This window comes from Tamandua tetradactyla (assembly GCF_023851605.1).
Source record: "Tamandua tetradactyla isolate mTamTet1 chromosome 1 unlocalized genomic scaffold, mTamTet1.pri SUPER_1_unloc_2, whole genome shotgun sequence".
NCBI classification, from domain to species: Eukaryota; Metazoa; Chordata; class Mammalia; order Pilosa; family Myrmecophagidae; genus Tamandua; species Tamandua tetradactyla.
The window spans coordinates 410,400-434,133 of NW_027518238.1; the positions used below are offsets into that span (position 1 = coordinate 410,400).

At 39.4% G+C, this 23,734-nt stretch overlaps 1 protein-coding gene across 3 annotated transcripts in view; it reads right to left on the minus strand.

The window, feature by feature from the left end:
* The window catches only part of LOC143672703 (N-alpha-acetyltransferase 35, NatC auxiliary subunit-like), a 133,519-nt gene that overhangs the window by 80,809 nt on the left and 28,976 nt on the right, over positions 1 to 23,734 (minus strand). For all 3 annotated transcript variants that reach the window (XR_013169949.1, XR_013169950.1, XM_077147257.1), the window contains exons 2-3: positions 22,540 to 22,618; positions 22,158 to 22,220 (exon numbers count right to left, since the gene is read on the minus strand). The gene's annotated coding sequence lies outside the window, so the exon portion shown is untranslated. The remainder of the gene's footprint in view (positions 1 to 22,157; positions 22,221 to 22,539; positions 22,619 to 23,734) is intronic.

Here is a 23,734-nt window from a genome sequence, read left to right on the forward strand (position 1 = left end):
CTTAGCACAAATTCTAGCACATATGCAAGCAATAAGTAATGGTTATTTCTTCCTAGCTTTGTACATCTGAGGCTGCCTCAAATTCCTCTTATTCCTTCCTTTTCCCTCCTGCCCCTACCTACTGCCCACTGCCATGCTCTTCCTGAAACACTGGTGGCTCATTTCACACTGTCTCTCTTTACTCAAAAAATACTCTCCTGGTTTTCCTTCTTCCTTCTGGCACCTCCTTCAGCATTTCCTTTTTAGATTCTTCTTCCTCTGAGAATCCTTCCATTGATCATCTTCTCTCTCCCCATTCTACACATTGCCCAAAATAATCTGTGCATAAAAATACTGACAACTCCCAAACCTTCATGCCCAGAGAAGATCACTTTTTTCATCCTCTGACCCACATTTCCGTCTACCACCTCCACTTGGATGTCCCAGAGGGACAGGTCCAAATTGAGATAATCTTTTTCATCTCATTTAATTGCCCAAGCTAGAAACTTGGAGTCATCCTAAAATCCCCTGGCCATTCCCTCTCCACATCTAATTAGTCACAAAGTCTTGTTGTTTCTCCTTTTGTTGAAGTCTTTTATCTATCTCCACTTCTTCTACTTAGTACTGAATCTTGTCATGAATTATATAGTTTGGGGATCATTTCCTAAAAGAGTTCCCACTTTCAAGCCTTTGCTTTCCATCCTCTACATCAGAAGTTAGCAAACACTTTTTCCTATGAAGGATCAGATTATAAATGTTTTAGCCTTTATGGAGCCACAGGGTCTATGTCACCACTACACAACCTTAACATTGTAAGGCAAAAGCAACCATAGACAATACATAAATTGATGTATGTGTCCATGTTCCAATAAAATTCCATTTACAAAAAATAAGAGCCTGCTGGATTTGGTCTGTGGGCTATAATTTGCCAACCCAGCTCTACTTGTTACCAAAGTGATCTTTTTAATATGATTAAGTGTTCATCTCTTTCCCCTGTTTAAAATATTTCAAAAACTTTATAATGCTGTCAACATAAAGTTCAAAATACTTAATAAACAGCAAGGTCCCCCTTGGATCTTGTCTGTCCTTCTTCTGTCACTTCTCTTATGTTTCTCCATGGCATGCTCCCCATGCTTCAACCTTCCTTAGATCCTGGAATATACTGTAAATTTTCTTTCACTTCTATGCTTATACACATGCTGATGCTTCTGGCTGAAAATGTTCTTTTTTCTACTTACTCATTTAAAAAACTGATTTATCCCTCAAGATTCAAATCAAGTCTTACTTCCTATTTGAAGCCTCCCATTCCACAACTAGGGTGAAATAATCATTTCTGGTGATTTTTATTTCACTGAAAAATGTGGAATTCCTTGAGGATGAAGACTATGTCTCACTCATTTTACTATTTTGGTGGTGTGCCAGTTTGAAGCCATTATGCACCCCAGTAAAGCCATGTTCTTGAATTCTTATTCAATATTCCCAGGCAGGATTTTTTTGTTTCCATGAAGATGTCATCCTACCCAATTGTACACTATGGTTTCCATGGTTTCCATAGAGATCTGTCCCCACCCATTCAATGTGGGGTTGTTTAATGGAATCTCTTAATAAGGAGCCATTTTGGAAGAACTTTAGAATGAACAGAGCCGCCAGAACTGACAGAGCCAACAGAACAGATAGAGCCACAGGGAAGCCATTGAATATTCCCAGGGAGAAGGCCAGCAGATCTTGTCATGTGTCTTTCCAGCTGAGAGAGGAACCCTGAACATCACCAGCTTTCTTGAACCAAGCTATCTTTACCTGGATGCCCTAATTTAGACATTTTTATACCTTACCTTAATTTGGACATTTTCACAGCCTTAGAAATTGAAATTAACAAATTCCCCTTTTAAAAGCCATTTCATTGTTTTCCCACAGCTTCTAAACTAAAACAGATGTAAAAGAAATCCTCAAATTTCCTAGAAGGAGTCTGAGATACCAGAATCCATGTTAAAAATTAAAAATCACATAGCTAATAAGGGTTTATTCTGCAACCTAAATCTGGAACACATGGGTCCTAAATTCAGAATTTCTGCTCTCTTCAAAAGTCAGAAATAAATATATAAAGGTAAATCATTTCAGTATCTGTTCATTATGAAAATCAAGTCAATAGTTTAAGTCCACATTCATGTGGGTCTCCAGCAATGGAATAAGGCAAATGGAGCTCTGTAAGGATCCTCCAGGAGAAATAACGTAGCCTTTGCCCTTTCTCTTATTTTCAAGTCTTCTGGGGAAGTAGGTGAGCATAGCCCAAAGGTTTCAAGCTTTACTGCTATGCAAACACCAAGAAGAGGCTGCTTGGAACTCCTCAACTGACTAGATCAATTCTATTCACTTGTGGGCTCTCTTCTCTGGTCCCTTCTACATAAACCCTTCTCAAAATCATCCCACTCACAAATGGAATAGACCACCTTATCAAATGTGTGCACAACACAATGGACAAGGAAGCCCTCAGTCTCTGTGGTGATCTACTTTCCATGCCACATCCATTCCAGTTTGAGGAGGAAACACCACACTTTTTGGTAAGGGGATAGCTAATGTGAAAAAAGACTAAAAACAGAAGACACAAAACTCAAATTCCCTATTTCTTCCCGAAGAAATCACCCAGAATTGCCTTAATTCCTATTCAGCAATGGAATTTTTAAGTCATTTTTTAATACTTTAACTTTTGTGAGTTCATGGGAGGGAAGACAACATCCGAACCTCAGGCTTGGATTTTAAATATAAGCTTTCAAGGATGAGAACTGACCATGACCTTTTCAACTGTGTTTTTCAAACTAAGCTCTACAAAATTCTAGGGCGCCTCTAAGACTTGTGATGAAGAATGTTCTCCACCAAACTTTGAAGGTTTTCATTGCATCTTCTTGTTTTCTACTTTGAGTCCAAACTTTTTGTTAAAAAACAATTCTGCTGCTTATTGGAAATAACAAAAATCAGTACATTCAACTTGATAGGTAAGAATAATGGATATGGAACATCCCTAGGGATCAATTTGGTATGGATCTATAGATTACTAGTTATACCCAGAAATCATTTCAAAAGCAAATAAAAATCTCAAAATAGTTGATATATGATTGAGCAATGAGCCTTCTTTTAATTTTCTATACCACTCTTCAGGTGCCACAGGCCAGGAGCTTCATCACTTTTTCCTTGGTCATGAAGTTGGCCCCAAACTCCTGAACTACACATCACCCTCCCCAAATCAGCTCCACTTTCTGCTATGTAGCTTCACGTTTGAGAGTTAGCAGTAATACTTAGTCTTGATACTCAGCCTTTTGTTCCCAAAGGCACAGCTAAGTTCCCCTCAATCATGATGTAGATTCAGTTGGTTGTCTCAGTCTGCCTTAAGTAACTTGTATTCTTGGTCAATTAGCCCCTAAAAGTGCTGTACGCAAATTAGGACTAGACAGGTCCCATTAAACATACAAGCTTAAGGGGAATAGTAGCCAAACATAAATAAATCTCAAAGGTGCAATATAAATCTCTTAATAAATAGATAGATGTACAGATAGAGTTACTAATTCAACAATGATAATTTGAGAACCTACTATATTCCAGGCAATGCACTAGGTCTTGAAGATTTAGACCTTATGACCTCTGCCCACAAGAAGCTCAGGGTATAATGGGAGAGAAAAACTTACATAACTATCTGTGGGACCCATTAAAATGTGACAGTATCAAGACATAAACAAATATTCACTGGTGGGAACCAAACTAACTTTATTTCTCCTCACTTCTCCAGTGCCGAGCTCCAGACACACATAAGCTCATCTCCCTTTCAAGATCTTCCCAATCTTGTGCATTCATCTATATTCCACACTTTGCTGGAATTACTTTCTCTCCATCCTTTTACTCCAATTCTCAAATACTCTATTGCTTATTCTGTGTCACCTGCATCTAACTCATAGATGAATGTCCCTGGCAACCAGAAGGTCTTTAACAAATATTGATGAGTAAATTAACAGCCGCACTTAAGTACCTCCTCTTCTATGAAGGATTTAAGCAAATTTAGCCTTCTACCTTCTCCATAATCCCATAGCCCTTCATTTGCAACTTCATCAAAGCATGCAGGACACGTTAGTTAAATTATTGATTAATGTGTCTCATGTCCCAATTATTGGATGTTCTCTAAGAGTAAGGATAATGTTTTGGTTTATAAGATGCCAGAATGCAGTATATTAGAAATGGAACAGCTTTTTAAAGGAGAATTTATTCAATTGCAATTTGTAGTTCTAAGGCCAAGAAAATGTCCAAATTAAGGCATCCAACAAAAGATACCTTAATTCCAAAGAAAGGGCCAATGGAGATTGGGTTTCTCTCTCAACTGGGAGGGAACTTGGAGACATGTGCTAGCTTTCCCTACTCATTCCATAAGGCTTCCCCAGGGTCATTTTCCTTCTGCTTTTCAAGTGGTCTCTGGGTGTGTGAGCTCTGTTGGTTCTGAAGCTTTTTCAAAATGGTTCCCTCTTAAAGGGCTCCAGTGAGCAACCCACCTTGAATGGGTGGAGACATATCTCCATGGAAATAATTTAAAAATCCCACCTGGCAATACTGAATAAGGATTAAAGAGCATGGCTTTTATGGGATACACAACAATTTCAAACTAGCACAGATGGTATTTTGTATACATCACACATTTCCTTAACAACCCTCACTCTTCCTTGGAATTAGCATGGCTTGATATTTACTTGGCAGTTAGTAAGCAACTGATAATGTAATCAACATAAGAATGAATGAATGAATGAATGAATATACTTATAAAACCCATGCAGATACAAAGAAGAGAGAATTTGTTCTAACTAAGGATATCAGAAATGCCTCCAGGATTAAGCCTTGAGAAAATAATGGAAGTGTGCCTAATAAAGGAGAGAAGCTGAAGCACTCCCAGGAGATGGACTGGCATGAGCAAAGGTAAGGAACATTGGAAGAGTGTTGCAGATTTGGGCAATAGTGTGTCCATTGGTGTGCATGGAGCATAAAAAAACAGTTGCAAGTATGTTGCTGAAGGGGTGATGGGGGAGGTCAAATGATGAAGTTCTTGGTGGTCCCTCTGAGATGTATGAATTTGTCATGGAGTCACTGAGGAACATCTATGTCAGGCTGACATGGTCAGACTTGTGTTCTAGGAAGATAAATGTGAACTACTGGTGAGAATGTAGGCCAGGACACCCTTCCAGACTCCTCACTTGACTGTATCTAGAGGCAGATGGCAAAGATATGGACTAAGGCCATGAATATGGAGTTGAAGAGGCTGGGACAGCTCAATAGATTTTTAGAAGATAACTCAAAAGGAACTCAAATTCATCAGGAAGAGAAGCCCATATATGAGAAAAAAGGAACTGATGAAAATGTAAACTAAAAGAAGTAGAATCAGGCCCTGTATTGCCAAGGCATTAGCCTTCTAGAAGAAAATGGCACAAATCCAGAAGTCATGTCTAGGGACTGTTATTGTGAACAAGGAGGGAATCCAACAAAGTAAAAAAATCCCTCTGTATTTTACAGGAGTGTCATGGTCAGGTTGATGTGTCAACTTGGCCAAATGGTGGAACTTGTTTGTCTGGTTGGGCAAGTGATGGTCTGTCTGTTGCAGTGAGGACATTTCATAGAATTAAATCATAATCACATCAGCTGCATCCACAGCTGATTCCATTTGTAATCAGCCAAGGGGAGTGTCTTCTGCAATGAGTGATGCTTAATCTAATCACTGGAAGTCTTTTAAGGAGGATTCAGAAAAGACAGGTTCTCTTCCTGCTTTGGCTGGTGAGTCTTTCCTGTGGAGTTCATCCAGACCCTCCATTGGAATCATCAGCTTCACAACCTGCCCTGTGGAGTTTGGACTCTGCATTCCCATGGTCATGTGAGACACTTTCATAAATTTTATATTTGTGAGTGTTCCCTGTTGATTCTATTTATCTAGAGAACCCTAAGTCCTCTTGTAAAAGGAGGCACAAGACTTGTGATAAAAGTTGGTGTTCTAGTTTGCTGGCTGCCAGAATCTGATATACCATTATGAAACAGCTTTTATAAGACATAATTTATTAAGTTGCAAGTTTACAGTTCTTTGGCTGTGAAAATGTACCAATTGAAGGAAGTCTATAAAAATGTCCAAATTAAGGTACCAACAAGAGGTTATTTTCACTCAAGAAGGGCCAGTGAAGTTCAGTCTTTCTCTCTCAACTAGAAAGGCACATGGTGAACATGGTGACTTCTGCTAGCTTTCTCTCCAGGCTTCTTGCTTCATGAAACTCCCCCAGAGGTGTTTTCCTTCTCTATTTCCAAGGGTCCCTGGCTGCATTGTCTCTCAGCTTCCTGGCTCTGTCATTCTGAAGCTTTCCCCCAAATGCTTCCTCTTTTAAAGGATTCGAGTAAACTAACCAATACCCACCTGGAATGGGTGGAGCCACATCTCTGTGGAGACAATCTAATCAAGTTACCAGCCTATTGTGCTGAATAGGGATTAAAAGAAAGGTTGCTCCACAGGATGGGATTAGAATTAAACCATGGTTTTTCTGGGGTACATAATCCTTTCAAACCAGCACAGCTGGGTTCCTGGCTGAGGTTCTCATTCAGCTAACTGAGAGCAACACATGCATAACTAACAACCCAGCAATGCAGCCCTTATTTACCAGCTGTAAAGGGAGCCATGCTGAAGGAGGGACAGGTGTTCTCAGGAATCCTCAAGTGACACCTTCAGGGCTCACTTACAAAAACACATAGACTCATACTTTGAACATTCTAGCTGTTGTGTGTGAGTGAGCTGCATTCCAAAAGCATCCTCAGTGTTTCTCTTTCTCATTTTAAGAGTGATCCTAATGTGTTTTTAGCTGTGAGATCTTCTTAGCAGTCCCACTTTCCTCATCTATACAAAAAAGACAACAGTACAAACTACTTCCAAGTGTGATTGTAAGAATTGAAGAAAATAGATATGAAAGTTCCTGGTAAACTAAGGAGGACTAATAAATGTTGGAGGTTAGTGTTAATATTTTATGAGCCAAAAATACTTTACCTAGCATTGTTTCTGCGTATTTCTGAGAAAATTGTGGTCTGTTTCTGTATGATTTGTGCAAACCATCTGAAGGGTTAGCAATTATTTTTTTCCTGATGGAGAATAACTTCTTCTCTTAAAAAGGAAGTGATGCTTTGTTAATGGCAAGCACACTGGGAAGCTGAGAGTGACTTTTCCAATGTAACTCCAAGACAGGGGGGAGTTCACCAACTTACTATAGGGCCTTGAGGTGCCAGAAGGCCAACAGAACTAAACACCAGGGAAAGAGAGAAGACTTTTGTAGCACACTCTTCTCAAACAGTTCCAAAGGTAGCCACCAATGTCTTACCACATCTCTACAAGAGCCTATGGGAGTAAAGAACAGACAACCTCATAAAATGTGACACCTCTGATTAAAGGTTGATACCTTTGGGGTGGGGGAGGAATGGCAAAAAAAAAAAAAAACAACAACAGAAAATACAGGCCAAGAAAACCAAGAGAAATTTGGTCTTTTTATTTCAGGTCTTTTTGCCCTGTGACTGTATCTTATATTCTTCTGTTTATTTAGAAAACACTTCCACCCTCATTATCCCCTACATTCCTCACAGTGAGCCTTAGAGATAGATACTATTTGTTTACTATTCCCATTTAAGAAAAAGAAACTGAAACAGCATGAGATGCAGTGAAAACGCAAGATCAGTTATGTGGCTCACGGCTTGCTGCTCTCCATGTACATCTCAACACTTTTGAAAGTTCCCCATGGGAAGGAACCATGTCTTCTGTTTCTCTTAGTATGTCATCTACCGCACCTAATAGCAGCACATAAATTCCTCTTAAATCATCTTGGTTTTTCAGTTATTTTTCTCTTCACAAATACTTTTTGAACACTGTTCTAGTTTGCTAGTGACCAGAATGTAACATACCAGAAATGGAATAACTTTTAAAAGTGGGAATTTACTAAGTTGTAAGTTTACAGTTCTAAAGCCATGAAAATATTCCAATTAAAACAAGTCTATAAAAGTGGCCAAATTAAGGCACCAACAAGAGGTTACCTTCACTCAAGAACAACCAACGAAGTTCAGGATCCTCTCTCAACTGGAAAGGCACATCGTGATCATGGCAATGTCTGCCAGCTGTCTTTCTAAGTTTCTTGTTTTATGAAGCTCCAGGGGCATTTTCCTTCTTCATCTCCAAAGGTCTCTGGCTGTGGCCTCTCATGGTTATCATTGCTCTCTGGTGGCTCTGTCATCATTCTGAGACTACAGGGCAATTTGTGAAGCTGGCAGCTCTGATGATGGGTCTTAAAGTTAGACATCATGCACTGCAATGGTGTCTTACTGACTTCTACTGAGGAGGTTCACTGGCTAAAGAAGCAGTGAGAAAGTCCTTCCTTGAAAGTCTCCAACTGATTGGGTTGTCTTGCTTGTGGGAGGCAGAACATTAGTGGATTGCATGACAGAATGTAATCCACCACATACTGCAATAAACTGACTGATGATTTAATAAACCATGAAATATCCTTGCAGCAATGGTCAAGAGAGTGCATGCCTGACCAGACTACTGGACATCAACACTTGGCCAAGTTGACACTAGAACCTGACCACCATAATCCAGCCCTTGTAAACTTGGCAGCTATACACATTACCTTGGACCATGCTAATTTCCAAATAGAACAAAATAACAGACATTTGTTTCATCTAACAGTACTCAACTGTTCTGTACACAATGGAATAGGGTGCACGTCTTTAGGTAACATTCATTCTAAAACTTTGTAACTTATAAGTTAAATAATATAATGAGAAAGATAATGATTTATGTCACATAATAACAGGAAGATAAGATATTTGCTTATGTACAAATGTAAACATAATCATAGGAAAACAAGGAGGAAATATTCATATAATCACAATCTTCATTTCTGTAACTGATCATGTGGTTGTTGTTCATATTTATCACTAGCTTCTTCTAGTCATTCCATGTTCCCTTTGCCCTTAGCAAGCAGTTCAGTTTGCTGTGGTTCTTTCCCAGGTGGTGTGACTCAAACATTCTTTTCTGAAGCTTCTGCACCATTGGTAGTCCTACCCAGACTGAGTTGTGGCAGTTTACCATTGGACTTTAATCACAGGCATGGCAGTAATAAGAGACAACCTATGGGATCTCCTGCATTCTAGGAAAACTCTTCTTTACAGTCATTGTGGAGTTGCAGCCCTATTTCCCCATGATGGTCAGGATCATTCACCCAGGACAGAACAGTAATTCCCTTTCATGCTTGTTGATTCAGTGGCATAAGAAGCCCTGTGGCCAGGCAGCAGTCTGAACTTTCAGTTCAGTGGAATCACTGTTGTGTCTCCTTGAAGAAGCACTCATGCTTTTGGAACTAGGACTTATAGGACAGCAGAGCTTAAGGTTTCAGGGAAAGGAAGTAAAAATTTTCCTAGTTGATCAGTAGTGAGTAATGCTGCTCTCATTTCCACCCCTTGATTCTTGGACCTGTGAATCCTGGCTATGGGAGAAAGAGCATCATACAGTGGACACTGATTCCAAGCATACACAGCCTCTTGGAAAACACTGTCCCACCTTGCAAAATATTGCCATGTAGTTGGCACTGTAATTGGGTCTTCAGAAGGCCATTCCACTGTTCCATCAACCCAGTTTCCTCTGGGTTATAGGGAAAATGGTAAGATCAGAAAATTCCATGAGCATGTGCCTTTGCCCACACTTCATTTGTTGTAAGTGGTTTCCTTTATCAGAAACAATGCTGTGTGGAATATCATGATGGTGGATAAGGCATTATATAAGTCCATGGATTGTAGTTTTTGCAAAAGCACTGTGTATATGGGAGGCAAATTCATATCCAGAGAATGTGTCTATTCTAGTTAGAACAAATTGCTGCCTCTTCCATGATGGAAGTGGTCCAATGTAATCAATCTGCCACAAGGGAGCAGGCTGATCACTTTGGGGAATGGTGCCATATCAGGGATGGAGTGTAGGTCTCTGCTGCTGACAGATTAGGCACTCAACCGTGGCAATCAATAGCTAGTTCTGCTTTGGTGAGTGGAAGTCCATGTTGCTGAGCCCATTCAAAGCCTTCATCTTGACCATCATGCCCACTTTGTTCATGAGCCCATTTGGCAATTGCAGGAGTAGGTGGATAAATTCTGCCCACTGGGAGGACTTCCCCTCATGGCCCTTCTTTAAAGACATAACCAGAAGGACTTCTGGGTGGTCCCTGCATATCATTCACAACCATGTGTAAACCAGTCCTATGTTTCCTTTTCCTCAGTCGACTGACTGTTAGGGACTGCCCAAGAGGCCACAGCTCTGATCTGGGAAAGAGAATATAATGTGGCAGAAGTGGGTGCCATGGGCATTTTAGCCACTTCCTCATGTAACTAACTTGTGCCTTGAGGACCCGCTCAAGCCCTAACTCTCATATACCATTTCCATTTTATTTTTTTTATTTTTTTTTCTACATATGCAATCAGTAATTCTTAATATCATCACATAGGTGTATGGTCATCATTTCTCAGTGCATATGCATCGATTTAGAGAAAGAAATAGCACTACAACAGAAAAAGAAATAAAGTGATAACACAGTGAGAAAACACAAATAAAAATAAAAAGTACAAAAATATATAAGAGAAAAAAAAAACAAAACAAAACAACCAAAAAAAACTATAGATCAGATGCAGCTTCATTCAGCGTTCCAAGATAATTACATTACAATTAGGCAGTATTGTGCTGACCATTTTTTTTTTAGACGTCATACCATTCTACATATGCAATCAGTAATTCTTAACATCATCACATAGATGCATGATCATCGTTTCTTAGTACATTTGCATCGGTTTAGAAGAACTAGCATTATAACAGAAAAAGATATAGAATGTTAATATAGAGAAAAAAAATAAAAGTAATAATAATAAGAACAAAACAAACAAAACAAAACAAAACAAAAACCTATAGCTCGGATGCAGCTTCGTTCAGTATTTTAACATGATTACTTTACAATTAGGTATTATTGTACTGTCCATTTTTGAGTTTTTGTATCTAGTCCTATTGCACCGTCTGTATTCCATCAGCTCCGATTACCCATTATCTTACCCTGTTTCTAACTCCTGCTGAACTCTGTTACCAATGACATATTCCAAGTTTATTATCGAGTGTCGATTCACATCATTGGGACCATACAGTATTTGTCTTTTAGCTTTTGGCTAGACTCACTCAGCATAATGTTTTCTAGGTCCATCCATGTTATTACATGCTTCATAAGTTTATCCTGTCTTAACGCTGCATAATATTCCATCGTACGTATATACCACAGTTTGTTTAGCCACTCGTCTGTTGATGGACATTTTGGCTGTTTCCATCTCTTTGCAATTGTAAATAATGCTGCTATAAACATTGGTGTGCAAATGTCTGTTTGAGTTTTTGCCCTTAATTCCTTTGAGTAGATTCCCAGCAATGGCATTGCTGGATCGTATGGCAATTCTATATTCAGCTTTTTGAGGAACCGCCAAACTTCTTTCCACAGTGGTTGCACCATTTGACATTCCCACCAACAGTGGATAAGTGTGCCTCTTTCTCCGCATCCTCTCCAGCACTTGTCATTTTCTGTTTTGTTGATAATGGCCATTCTGGTGGGTGTGAGATGATATCTCATTGTGGTTTTGATTTGCATTTCTCTAATGGCCAGGGACATTGAGCATCTCTTCATGTGTCTTTTGGCCATTTGTATTTCCTCCTCTGAGAGGTGTCTATTCAAGTCTTTTTCCCATTTTGTAACTGGGTTGGCTATCTTTTTGTTGTTGAGTTGAACAATCTCATTATAAATTCTGGATACTAGACCTTTATCTGATATGTCGTTTCCAAATATTGATTCCCATTGTGTAGGCTGTCTTTCTACTTTCTTGATGAAGTTCTTTGATGCACAAAAGTGTTTAATTTTGAGGAGTTCCCATTTATTTATTTCCTTCTTCAGTGCTCTTGCTTTAGGTGTAAGGTCCATAAAACCGCCTCCAATTGTAAGATTCATAAGATATCTCCCTACATTTTCCTCTAACTGTTCTATGGTCTTAGACCTAATGTTTAGATCTTTGATCCATTTTGAGTTAACTTTTGTATAGGGTGTGAGATATGGGTCTTCTTTCATTCTTTTGCATATGGATATCCAGTTCTCTAGGCACCATTTATTGAAGAGACTGTTCTGTCCCAGGTGAGTTGGCTTGACTCCCTTATCAAAGATCAAATGACCATAGATGAGAGGGTCTATATCTGAGCACTCTATTCGATTCCATTGGTCGATATATCTATCTTTATGCCAATACCATGCTGTTTTGACCACTGTGGCTTCATAATATGCCTTAAAGTCTGGCAGCGTGAGACCTCCAGCTTCGTTTTTTTTCCTCAAGATGTTTTTAGCAATTCGGGGCACCCTGCCCTTCCAGATAAATTTGCTTATTGGTTTTTCTATTTCTGAAAAATAAGTTGTTGGGATTTTGATTGGTATTGCATTGAATCTGTAAATCAATTTAGGTAGGATTGACATCTTAACTATATTTAGTCTTCCAATCCATGAACACGGTATGCCCTTCCATCTGTTTAGGTCTTCTGTGATTTCTTTTAGCAGTTTTTTGTAGTTTTCTTTGTATAGGTCTTTTGTCTCTTTAGTTAAATTTATTCCTAGGTATTTTATTCTTTTAGTTGCAATTGTAAATGGGATTCGTTTCTTGATTTCCCCCTCTGCTTGTTCATTGCTAGTGTATAGAAATGCTACAGATTTTTGAATGTTGATCTTGTAACCTGCTACTTTGCTGTACTCATTTATTAGCTCTAGTAGTTTTGTTGTGGATTTTTCTGGGTTTTTGACGTATAGTATCATATCGTCTGCAAACAGTGATAGTTTTACTTCTTCCTTTCCAATTTTGATGCCTTGTATTTCTTTTTCTTGTCTAATTGCTCTGGCTAGAACCTCCAACACAATGTTGAATAATAGTGGTGATAGTGGACATCCTTGTCTTGTTCCTGATCTTAGGGGGAAAGTTTTCAGTTTTTCCCCATTAAGGATGATATTAGCTGTGGGTTTTTCATATATTCCCTCTATCATTTTAAGGAAGTTCCCTTGTATTCCTATCCTTTGAAGTGTTTTCAACAGGAAAGGATGTTGAATCTTGTCAAATGCCTTCTCTGCATCAATTGAGATGATCATGTGATTTTTCTGCTTTAATTTGTTGATATGGTGTATTACATTAATTGATTTTCTTATGTTGAACCATCCTTGCATACCTGGGATGAATCCTACTTGGTCATGATGAATAATTCTTTTAATGTGTTGTTGGATACGATTTGCTAGAATTTTATTGAGGATTTTTGCATCAATACTCATTAGAGAGATCGGCCTGTAGTTTTCTTTTCTTGTAATATCTTTGCCTCGTTTTGGTATGAGGGTAATGTTGGCTTCATAGAATGAGTTAGGTAGTTTTCCCTCCACTTCGATTTTTTTGAAGAGTTTGAGGAGAGTTGGTACTAATTCTTTCTGGAATGTTTGATAGAATTCACATGTGAAGCCGTCTGGTCCTGGACTTTTCTTTTTAGGAAGCTTTTGAATGACTGCTTCGATTTCTTTACTTGTGATTGGTTTGTTGAGATCATCTATCTCTTCTTGAGTCAAAGTTGGTTGTTCATGTCTTTCCAGGAACCCATCCATTTCCTCTAAATTGTTGTATTTATTAGCATAAAGTTGTTCATAGTATCCTGTTATTACCTCCTTTATTTCTGTGACGTCAGTAGTTATGTCTCCTCTTCCATTTCTGATCTTATTTATTTGCATCCTCTCTCTTCTTCTTTTTGTCAATCTTGCTAAGGGCCCATCAATTTTATTGATTTTCTCATAGAACCAACTTCTGGCCTTATTGATTTTCTCTATTGTTTTCATGTTTTCAATTTCATTTATTTGTGCTCTAATCTTTGTTATTTCTTTCCTTTTGCTTGCTTTGGGGTTAGCTTGCTGTTCTTTCTCCAGTTCTTCCAAATGGATAGTTAATTCCTGAATTTTTGCCTTTTCTTCTTTTCTGATATAGGCATTTAGAGCAATAAATTTCCCTCTTAGCACTGCCTTTGCTGCATCCCATAAGTTTTGATATGTTGTGTTTTCATTTTCATTCACCTCGAGGTATTTGCTAATTTCTCTAGCAATTTCTTCTTTGACCCACTCGTTGTTTAGGAGTGTGTTGTTGAGCCTCCACGTATTTGTGAATTTTCTGGCACTCTGCCTATTATTGATTTCCAACATCATTCCTTTATGGTCCGAGAAAGTGTTGTGTAAGATTTCAATCATTTTAAATTTGTTAAGACTTGCTTTGTGACCCAGCATATGGTCTATTTTTGAGAATGATCCATGAGCACTAGAGAAAAAGGTGTATCCTGCTGTTGTGGGATGTAATGTCCTATAAATTTCTATTAAGTCTAGTTCATTTATAGTAATATTCAGATTCTCTATTTCTTTGTTGATCTTCTGTCTAGATGTTCTGTCCCTTGATGAGAGTGGTGAGTTGAAGTCTCCAACTATTATAGTATATGAGTCTATTTCCCTTTTCAGTGTTTGCAGTGTATTCCTCACGTATTTTGGGGCATTCTGGTTCGGTGCGTAAATATTTATGATTGTTATGTCTTCTTGTTTAATTGTTCCTTTTATTAGTATATAGTGTCCTTCTTTGTCTCTTTTAACTGCTTTACATTTGAAGTCTAATTTGTTGGATATTAGTATAGCCACTCCTGCTCTTTTCTGGTTGTTATTTGCATGAAATATCTTTTCCCAACCTTTCACTTTCAACCTATGTTTATCTTTGGGTCTAAGATGTGTTTCCTGTAGACAGCATATAGAAGGATCCTGTTTTTTAATCCATTCTGCCAATCTATGTCTTTTGATTGGGGAATTCAGTCCATTGACATTTAGTGTTATTACTGTTTGGATAATATTTTCCTCTAACATTTTGCCTTTTGTATTATATATATCATATCTGATTTTCCTTCTTTCTACACTCTTTTCCATATCTCTCTCTTCTGTCTTTTTGTATCTGACTCTAATGCTCCCTTTAGTATTTCTTGCAGAGCTGGTCTCTTGGTCACGAATTCTTTCAGTGACTTTTTGTCTGAGAATGTTTTAATTTCTCCCTCATTTTTGAAGGATAATTTTGCTGGATATAGGAGTCTTGGTTGGCAGTTGTTCTCTTTTAGTATTTTAAATATATCATCCCACTGTCTTCTAGCTTCCATGGTTTCTGCTGAGAAATCTACACATAGTCTTATTGGGTTTCCCTTGTATGTGATGGATTGTTTTTCTCTTGCTGCTTTCAAGATCCTCTCTTTCTCTTTGACCTCTGACATTCTAACTAGTAAGTGTCTTGGAGAACGCCTATTTGGGTCTAATCTCTTTGGGGTGTGCTGCACTTCTTGGATCTGTAATTTTAGGTCTTTCATAAGAGTTGGGAAATTTTCAGTGAAAATTTCTTCCATTAGTTTTTCTCCTCCTTTTCCCTTCTCTTCTCCTTCTGGGACACCCACAACACGTATATTTGTGCGGTTCATATTGTCCTTGAGTTCCCTGATACCCTGTTCAAATTTCTCCATTCTTTTCCCTATAGTTTCTGTTTCTTTTTGGAATTCAGATGTTCCATCCTCCAAATCACTAATTCTATCTTCTGTCTCTTTAAATCTATCATTGTAACTATCCATTATTTTTTCTATGTTTGCTACTTTATCCTTCACTTCCATAAGTTCTGAGATTTGTTTTTTCAGTTTTTCTATTTCTTCTTTATGTTCAGCCCATGTCCTCTTCATGTCCTCCCTCAATTTATCGATTTCATTTTTGAAGAGGTTTTCCATTTCTGTTCGTATATTCAGGATTAGTTGTCTCAGCTCTTGTGTCTCATTTGAGCTATTGGTTTGTTCCTTTGATTGGGCCATATTCTCAATCTTTTGAGCGTGGACAGTTATCTTCTGCTGCTGGCGTCTGGGCATTTATTCAGATTTCTCTGGGTGTTGGACCCAGCAAGGTTGTAAGATTTTTCTGTGAAATCTCTGGGATCTGTTTTTCTTATCTTGCCCAGTACGTGGCGCACGTGGCACACGTTTGTCTCAAGTGTTTGGAATGGGTCTCCCCCAGTCACCGATCTCCGTGGCCTGGGGCTTTCGGATCCAAATCTCTCCGTTGGTTCAGGGGCCGTGCGTGGTGTGGGCGTCAGCTGCCACGGCTTGAGGGGACCCTGTGGCTGGTTGCGGGCCGCAGCGGGCCTGGGGGATTCCCCACCGGACCAGGAAGCCTCCCGTGCGGGGGGGCTTCCGCAGCTTGGATAGCCCTCCTATCTGAGACTCGTATCCGCTGACTCGAAGCAGAGACTCGAAGCCGCCCACAAAAGAGGGGTGCCACCTGCCTTGGCTTGGGAAACTTGCTTCTCCAATACTCTCAGCTGGCCCGGAAAGGGGGAAGGGAGTAGCTCGGACCACCGCAGCTGCCGCTGATCGGGAGATCGCACGCCGCTCGGGGGTCTCACTGCAGCCGAGTCTCGCAGTCAGTCTAGCCAGCCCAGACTTTGGATAGCCCTCTGATCCGGGACTCGTAGCTGCGGACTTAAAGCCGAGACTCGAAGCCGCCTGCAAAAGAAGGGCGCCGCCTGCCTCGGCTTGGGGAACTTACTTCTCCGATACTCTCAGCCAGCCCCGGAAGGAGGGAGGGATTAGCTCGGACCGCCGCAGCTGCGGCCGCTTGGGGGTCTCGCCGCAGCCAAGTCTCGCAAACAGACTTGCCAGCCCAGACTTTGGATAGCCCTCTGATCCGAGACTTGTAGTCGCGGACTCGAAGCCACCCGCAAAAGTGTGGCGCCGGCCGCCTTGGCTGGGAAGCTTGTCTCTCCGAGTCTCTCAGCCAGCCCCGGAAGGAGGGAGGGATTAGCTCGGACCGCCGCAGCTGCGGCTGCTCGGGAAATCGCCCGCCGCTCGGGGATCTCACTCACCGCAGCTGAGTTTCGCAGTCAGACTAGCCAGCCCAGACTTGGTTACGCTGTGTGTCCATTCCCTGCTGTAGCCCCGGGAGTTGTTTTGTACTGTTTCTGTTCACCTATTAGTTGATTTGGAGTCGGACGAACTAAGACGCATGTACCTTACTAAGACGCCATCTTGGATCTCCCCATTTCCATTTTATGACTGAGTGCTGCTATGCATGCCCAACTTTATGGCTTGGTAGATAAGATGACACCCAGCTCACGACAGGCAACTCAGGTCTCATGGTATCTTGGCCACCCATGGTTAAGCATTCAGTCTCCACTAAGGCCCAGTAGCAGGCTAAAGGCCATTTCTCAAAAGAGAATGGATATCTACAGTGGATATTAAGGCTTTGCTCCAAAATCCTGAGGGTCTGAATTCTGATTCTCCAATAGGGCCCTGTCAAAAGCTCTAGAAAGCACCCCTATTTGCCACTGACATTTCCAGCACAATTAGAAATGCTGGATCATATGGATGAGGTAGCAGAGCATCTTGGTCAGCAGCCTGGACTTACTGCAGAGCCTTCTCTTGTTCTGATCCCCACTCAAAACTAGCACTTTTTCTGGTTACTTGGTAAATGGGCCAGAGCAGTATACCCAAATATGGAATACGTGGTCTCCAAAATCTAAAGAGGCCAACTAGGCACTATGCTTCCCTTTTGGTCATTGGAAAGGCCAGATGTATGAGCTCATCCTTCACTTAGAAGGGATATATCAACATGTCCTATATCACTGGACATACAGAAATTTTAATGAGGTGGAAAGCCTGTGTATTTTTGTGGCATTTATCTCCCATTCCCTGGCATGCAAATATCTTACAAATCAGTCTAGGATAGTTGCTACTACTTGGTCACTAGGTCCAATAAACATCAATAATAATGGAACATTGTGATGTCTTATGGGAGGGAGAAACAATCAATGTCCCTGAAGATAAATTTGTGACATAAGGCTGGAGACTGATATACCCCTGATGTAGGGCCATGAAGGTATACTGCTGCCCTTAAAAACTGAATGCAAACTGGTTCTAGTACTACTTACTGACAGTTATTTAGAAAAAGCATTTGCTAGATCAATAGCTGCATAGTAGGTACAAGGCAAATAGTTGATTTTGTCAAGCAATGATACCAAATCTCCAACAGCAGCTGCAACTGGAGTCATCACCTGATTAAGTTTATGACAATCCAGTCATCCTCCAAGACCCACCTCTTTTCTGCACAGACCAAACAGGATTGCTGAACGGGGATGTGTTGGGAATCAACACGTGCTGGTTTGAAAATAGGTACCCTAGAAAAGCTATGTTTTAATGGTGATTCAATCTTGTGGAGACAGCCATTTCTTTTAACCCTAATGTAACAATGTAAATTTAAAATCTGATTAGATTACCTCCATGGAGATGTGGCATGTGCAGTTGGGTGTGATCTTTGATTAAATGGAGATGTGATTCTGCCCATCCCAGGTGGGTCTTGATTAGTTTACTGGAATCCTTTAAAAGAGGGAATATTTTGAAGAAATTCAGAAGTTGCAGAGCCCACAGAAATTTCAGAGCAGAGTTGACAAAGGTGCCAACACTTGGAGAACAGAGACATGGATGTTTGGAGATGTTTAGAGCCTAGCAAATGTCACTATGAGGTGTTAAGCAAGCCAGAACCTGGAGAGAGACATGGGAAACCAAGAGATGAAAGCCAGCCATGGAGAAGCAAAGTAACTCCCACAGGAGCACATGCTCTGCAAGCAGAGCCCCGGAGCAAGGGACTGACCAGCATATTCCAGCCACATGATTTCCCAGCTGACAGAGGTGTTCCTGACACATGGACCTTCCTTGAATTAAGGTATCTTTCTCTATATGCCTTAGTTTGGACATTTTTATATCCTTAGAACCGTAAAAATTCTAACTTAACAAATTCCCTTCATAAAAATCATGTCAATTTTGGTATATTGAAATCCAGCAGCTTACAAACTAGTACACCATCCTGAGCCTTCAAATACTTGAGAGTGGCACAAATCTCTGCAATCACTCGAGGAATACAGTACTGCTTCTGATTCACTATTTTGTTAAGTAGGGAAAATGATAGTGGCTTCTGTTTGGCCTTTTTTACTATAATAGCCCTCACTCCATGAGTCAGAGAACCAATGTGGGGATTCTGCCAGTTGCTGAGTATGTTGATTCCAATTATGCATTCTAGAACTCCAGAACTGATCTGATCATTTACTTTTTGCCAAGGCAAATTCACCCTGGTATAAGGCTGAAGGTCTCCTTGTGGAATACTGGGAGTTAGTTTAACAGTATAAATTTGGGGCAGTGTAAAAGGGTCCTTCCCCAAGGCCTTCCCCTCATTCAAGGAACACTGGGCTGGTAAACAGTGTCAAGTCTGGTAACTGACTATAGGACCATGACTCTGTTTTTGAAATTCAAGTTATATTTCTGTTCACTTGACCTAGAATTCTTCTGCTTATACAGTTCAAACAAGAAGTTAACACATTGCCCATCTATTTTACTTCTAGGTATTCCAAATCCCACTAGCCAATGCCACAAGTCTCTGTTATTCAGATATTGTGACTGCTGCTTTGAGTCTACTGTTCATTATGGAGGCCATGCCTACCTTCTCTATGGTGATTAACTGTGGCCACAGTGCTTCTGCTAACTCAGGATCCAATCATCCCTATTGTGTTTAAGCATCCCAGATCAATGACAGTAGTTCCCACAATAATAATTGCCCTACAGAGAAAGGCAACTTCAGAGCTCTTCAGGGATGATTGAACTAGTCTCATGAATTTATTTCTCAAGGTTCTGGTGAAAGATGTGCCCTCTGGACATCCTTGGGGTGTATGAGCAGGTCAGGCATGATAAATCCACTCTAGCATTCCAACCTTTCTAAATCCCCTAATCTACACTACACCAGGGCAGTTTTGGCACTTCAACCTCATGTAATGACAGCCAGCTTTTGATCCATGTTCAGTCAACCATCCAAACAAACTTTTGATGCCCTTTTTAATTCCTCACCCCACAACATTGAATGCAGACTGTTTATTGGGCCCATATAAAATATTTAGCCTGATCCCACTGTATATTCCTTCCACCATTATCAGACACCTTTAATGTTCATTCCTACATATATTCCCCTGATTTCTGTCCCATATAGATTGGAAAACTCAACAGATTTTTTGGAGTATAGTGAATTTCCTCGTAGGTCATATTTTGTACCTCCCCTTTTGGGGCCTGTTGGCACTTTAGTATAGTTATAGGTCTTGAATAAAATAGGGATAGTGGGGGTGGGTCATGAAAAATTAGAAGTGTCTTTCAAGAAAATTACCTCAGTACCTTCCATTACAATTTCATCTGGTGAAACAGGATTAAATGTTCTAGAGAGAATTGTGAGGGCTGTTTCCCTAGGGGAGGTGGTCACATGTTTAGTAGGCACTGAAGGGCTAATCTATTTTGGTGGAGGTTGAATTGCAGACTCCTCTGGGCAGACTGGAGGCTAGAAAGTTGTTTCCTCAAGGCAGGCTGGAAATCAGAAAGTTCTTTTCTCAGGGTAGTCCATTATAGTTCTATCTAGTAAATGCTCAACAGATTCCAGGAATTCCATATCCCCTTTGCTGTCATTAACACATAAACCCCTGTCTCATATTTCAGGATCTCATTTCTTTCAAATCAAACCCTTTGGTTTAATGTCAGACACACTGCAAGTTGAGATTTTAATTTATATTGTAAAGCCACTACTCACACAATGAGACTCTGTGTCTGGCTTTCAGAGATCTTAAGTCTGTAACCACAGGAAATAAGATTTTCTTTCAGGGCACACAAGGAAACTTTTTCCTTTTATATGGTGTTTAAATTGCAAATTTGAAGACTTCAACTAATCCCTTTCCTTAATCACTGTATCTAGGATATCTAATCTCAATCAGCTAATATCATTTTACCACTTAATTCCAAAAAATTCTGTAAAGGTGTCAAAAACAGTTTTACCCAGAGCTCTGCCTCCTATAACTGTACAACTAGCAGAATTTAATGGTGACATTTTATGTATCTCTCTTGACAAATCTCTGCATGGACTGTCAGTACCATCTTGATTATTGAAATTGGAATCATTATTCTGATTTAATCCAATTTGACTATATTCTTTATCTTCAGACAGTGGAAGACAATGTTTTATTGTTAAAATATTATCATATAAGTGATAATCATTGTAAACCAAGCATAGGCAGGCTTCAGCTAACTGACTTGATGTATAATTTAGGAGTTAAGTTTACTGCTGTGAGACTCACTTCTTTGGCAGGCATTACCATGGTGACCACACAACTTTGTTTCTTTTGAGTTTTCTAAAAAGGGCCCTTAATCATCCTTGAGAATTTCCTTCATTTCCTTTAGCAAATAAAGAAACCAATTAACTGCAAGTTCCAAGGGGATTAAAGAAACTTTCCACTCATGTTAATTTTAAAGCTGAGTACTCAGCTTTGACACAAAAAGCTCATTAAAAGTTTTCTACAACAATCCCAGATGTCTGATATAATAAGCCCCTGAACACTGTTATTTCAATTAACATCCTTCCCTCCCACACTTGGACCAGAGACCCATAGTTCATTGTGATTAGTGCATTTGTCTCTTCCTTGGTGGACATCTTATCTACTTAGGTGTAAAATTATACAGGTTTCTAGTTGGTTGAAATTTCAACTTTAACTTACTTCTACAAATTTCATTAAACATATATTGAGTAATAGAAGATACCAAAAGCTCTCCTAACATATTTGGGAATGTATTAAAATTAAAATATACATAAGTGTAATTTCAAAAAACCCATTGGTAACTGGGTGGGATCATGTGGCAACCTCTCAAACTTAAAAAGTTAGGGGCAGGATGCTGTTATTCCTAGCTTCTCTTTACTTCTTAATAGTTAATATGAGAACATTTAAAGAAACTAAACAAGAACCCATTAATCAATCATTTTACCCAGTTTATATATATATATATAAACAAAAAGTTGCAGCTATTGGTCTATTTCATTTCTGATATAATTTTATCTTATAATTTAATATAATTTATTAATTTCAATGATAGATTTCCTATAAGGTATTGGAGAGGAATGACAGTGTATATTAATGTAAATGACGAGGATATTTACCTAAGGAGTCAGGATCTCAACTTCTCAGCTTTCACTCTTCATAATCCCCAATTGATGGCCTTTCTGAGAGAAATATACACAGTGGTCAATGACAGGCAATCAAATCCTTTTCAAAAACAGAATTTCTTTGTTTCTTTCCAATGCCCAATTTTGTTGCTTAAATATGTAGACTAGATGCTTACCCTGTTAAATTTCACTCTTCATCTTTTTCTGACTAAATTTGAAGACAATCACAGTTCTTAGACATATCTTCAAGGGTCCAAGTGCATGAGATTTTATTATTCATTATAAGTAAAAATGGAGAAAATTTATCAAAATTACCTGTATATTTAGTAGACTAGTTGTTCATGCAAGCTCAACTCAATAGAACCTAATCTTATACCTGTACTAAATTTCTTTTGCCTCCTGGACTTCTGTTTTCATACTGAGAGAGCAAACATCATTGGATATGCTTGACATATCTGCATATGCAAAAGAGAAATGAGGAATTAAGAGATGACATCACATGGATAATTTGCTTTCCTTTCTTCTGCCCAGGAGGACACTGTTATATGAACATTGTTTGAGTTTAGAGAAAATGGTCACATGAAATGCAGCTATTAGTGGAATTTCATTGTGGCCAGCTGGGAATGCACTTCCCTATGGTGCTCCTTCCTTCCCTGCCTTGCTCTGCTTCTACTTAACTCCTGCTCCCTTATATGGTTCTCTATAATGAAGTAGTAGTGTCTAAATCTTTTCCTGAAGCTTCACTTTCTAGGGATTGTAGGACAAGTGTATATGTTAGAAGGAGTGGCCCCAAGTGGAGACTCTCAACAGGAGACACTGTTATTGATGTAAAGTCAGGTGAATACAATGATTAAACCAGATAAGAATTAGATGAAATGGGGTAAGTTGGGATATATGTCAGCTGAGGCAACTTAATGGGGTGAGGGCAATGAAAATTATAAGGGTTCCCTAGTAACCTGGCTCTTGATAAGAATCATCAAAGACTGGTAGGAAGAAATTCAATTAGCCAACTGGAAAGCCAATCCTAGACATTCTGAAAAAAAATAAAGGGGCAGTACAGCAGCTGCTGGAAGATCCTCATATTCAGTCACAAATTAGACTATGTCAAACATTATGTCCGGGAAAGTTAATTGTGAGTGAGACTTTGGAGGCTGATTCATGTTCCCATCAAATCTCTTGAACCAAAATCAGGGTGCTGATATGAAAAGAGCAGGACCCTAGAGCTAAATCAGTAGCATTTGGGTAGAGACAGAAACTGAAATTCTTTATAAAAATAAAATTTTCTAAACCTTCAAAGATATTAGAGACAGGCATCTCCTTTGTGAAATGAGAACAGTTTTCCTTTCCCTGTTATTTATGCAATAGCTCACTTGAGGCAGGCAGATGTCACAAAAAATGACAATTGTTATTCAGAAATTTCCCTGTATTTTCCCTTATTGATTCAGGCTGTTAATAGGGATCAGTTCTCAGCAAATTTGAGAAGAGAGTCATACTGGAAAAAGTGCACTCAGTGATCAATCCAGAGACATTAGGATTTCAAAGAAAGAAAGAACTTTTATTGCAGTGCTCAA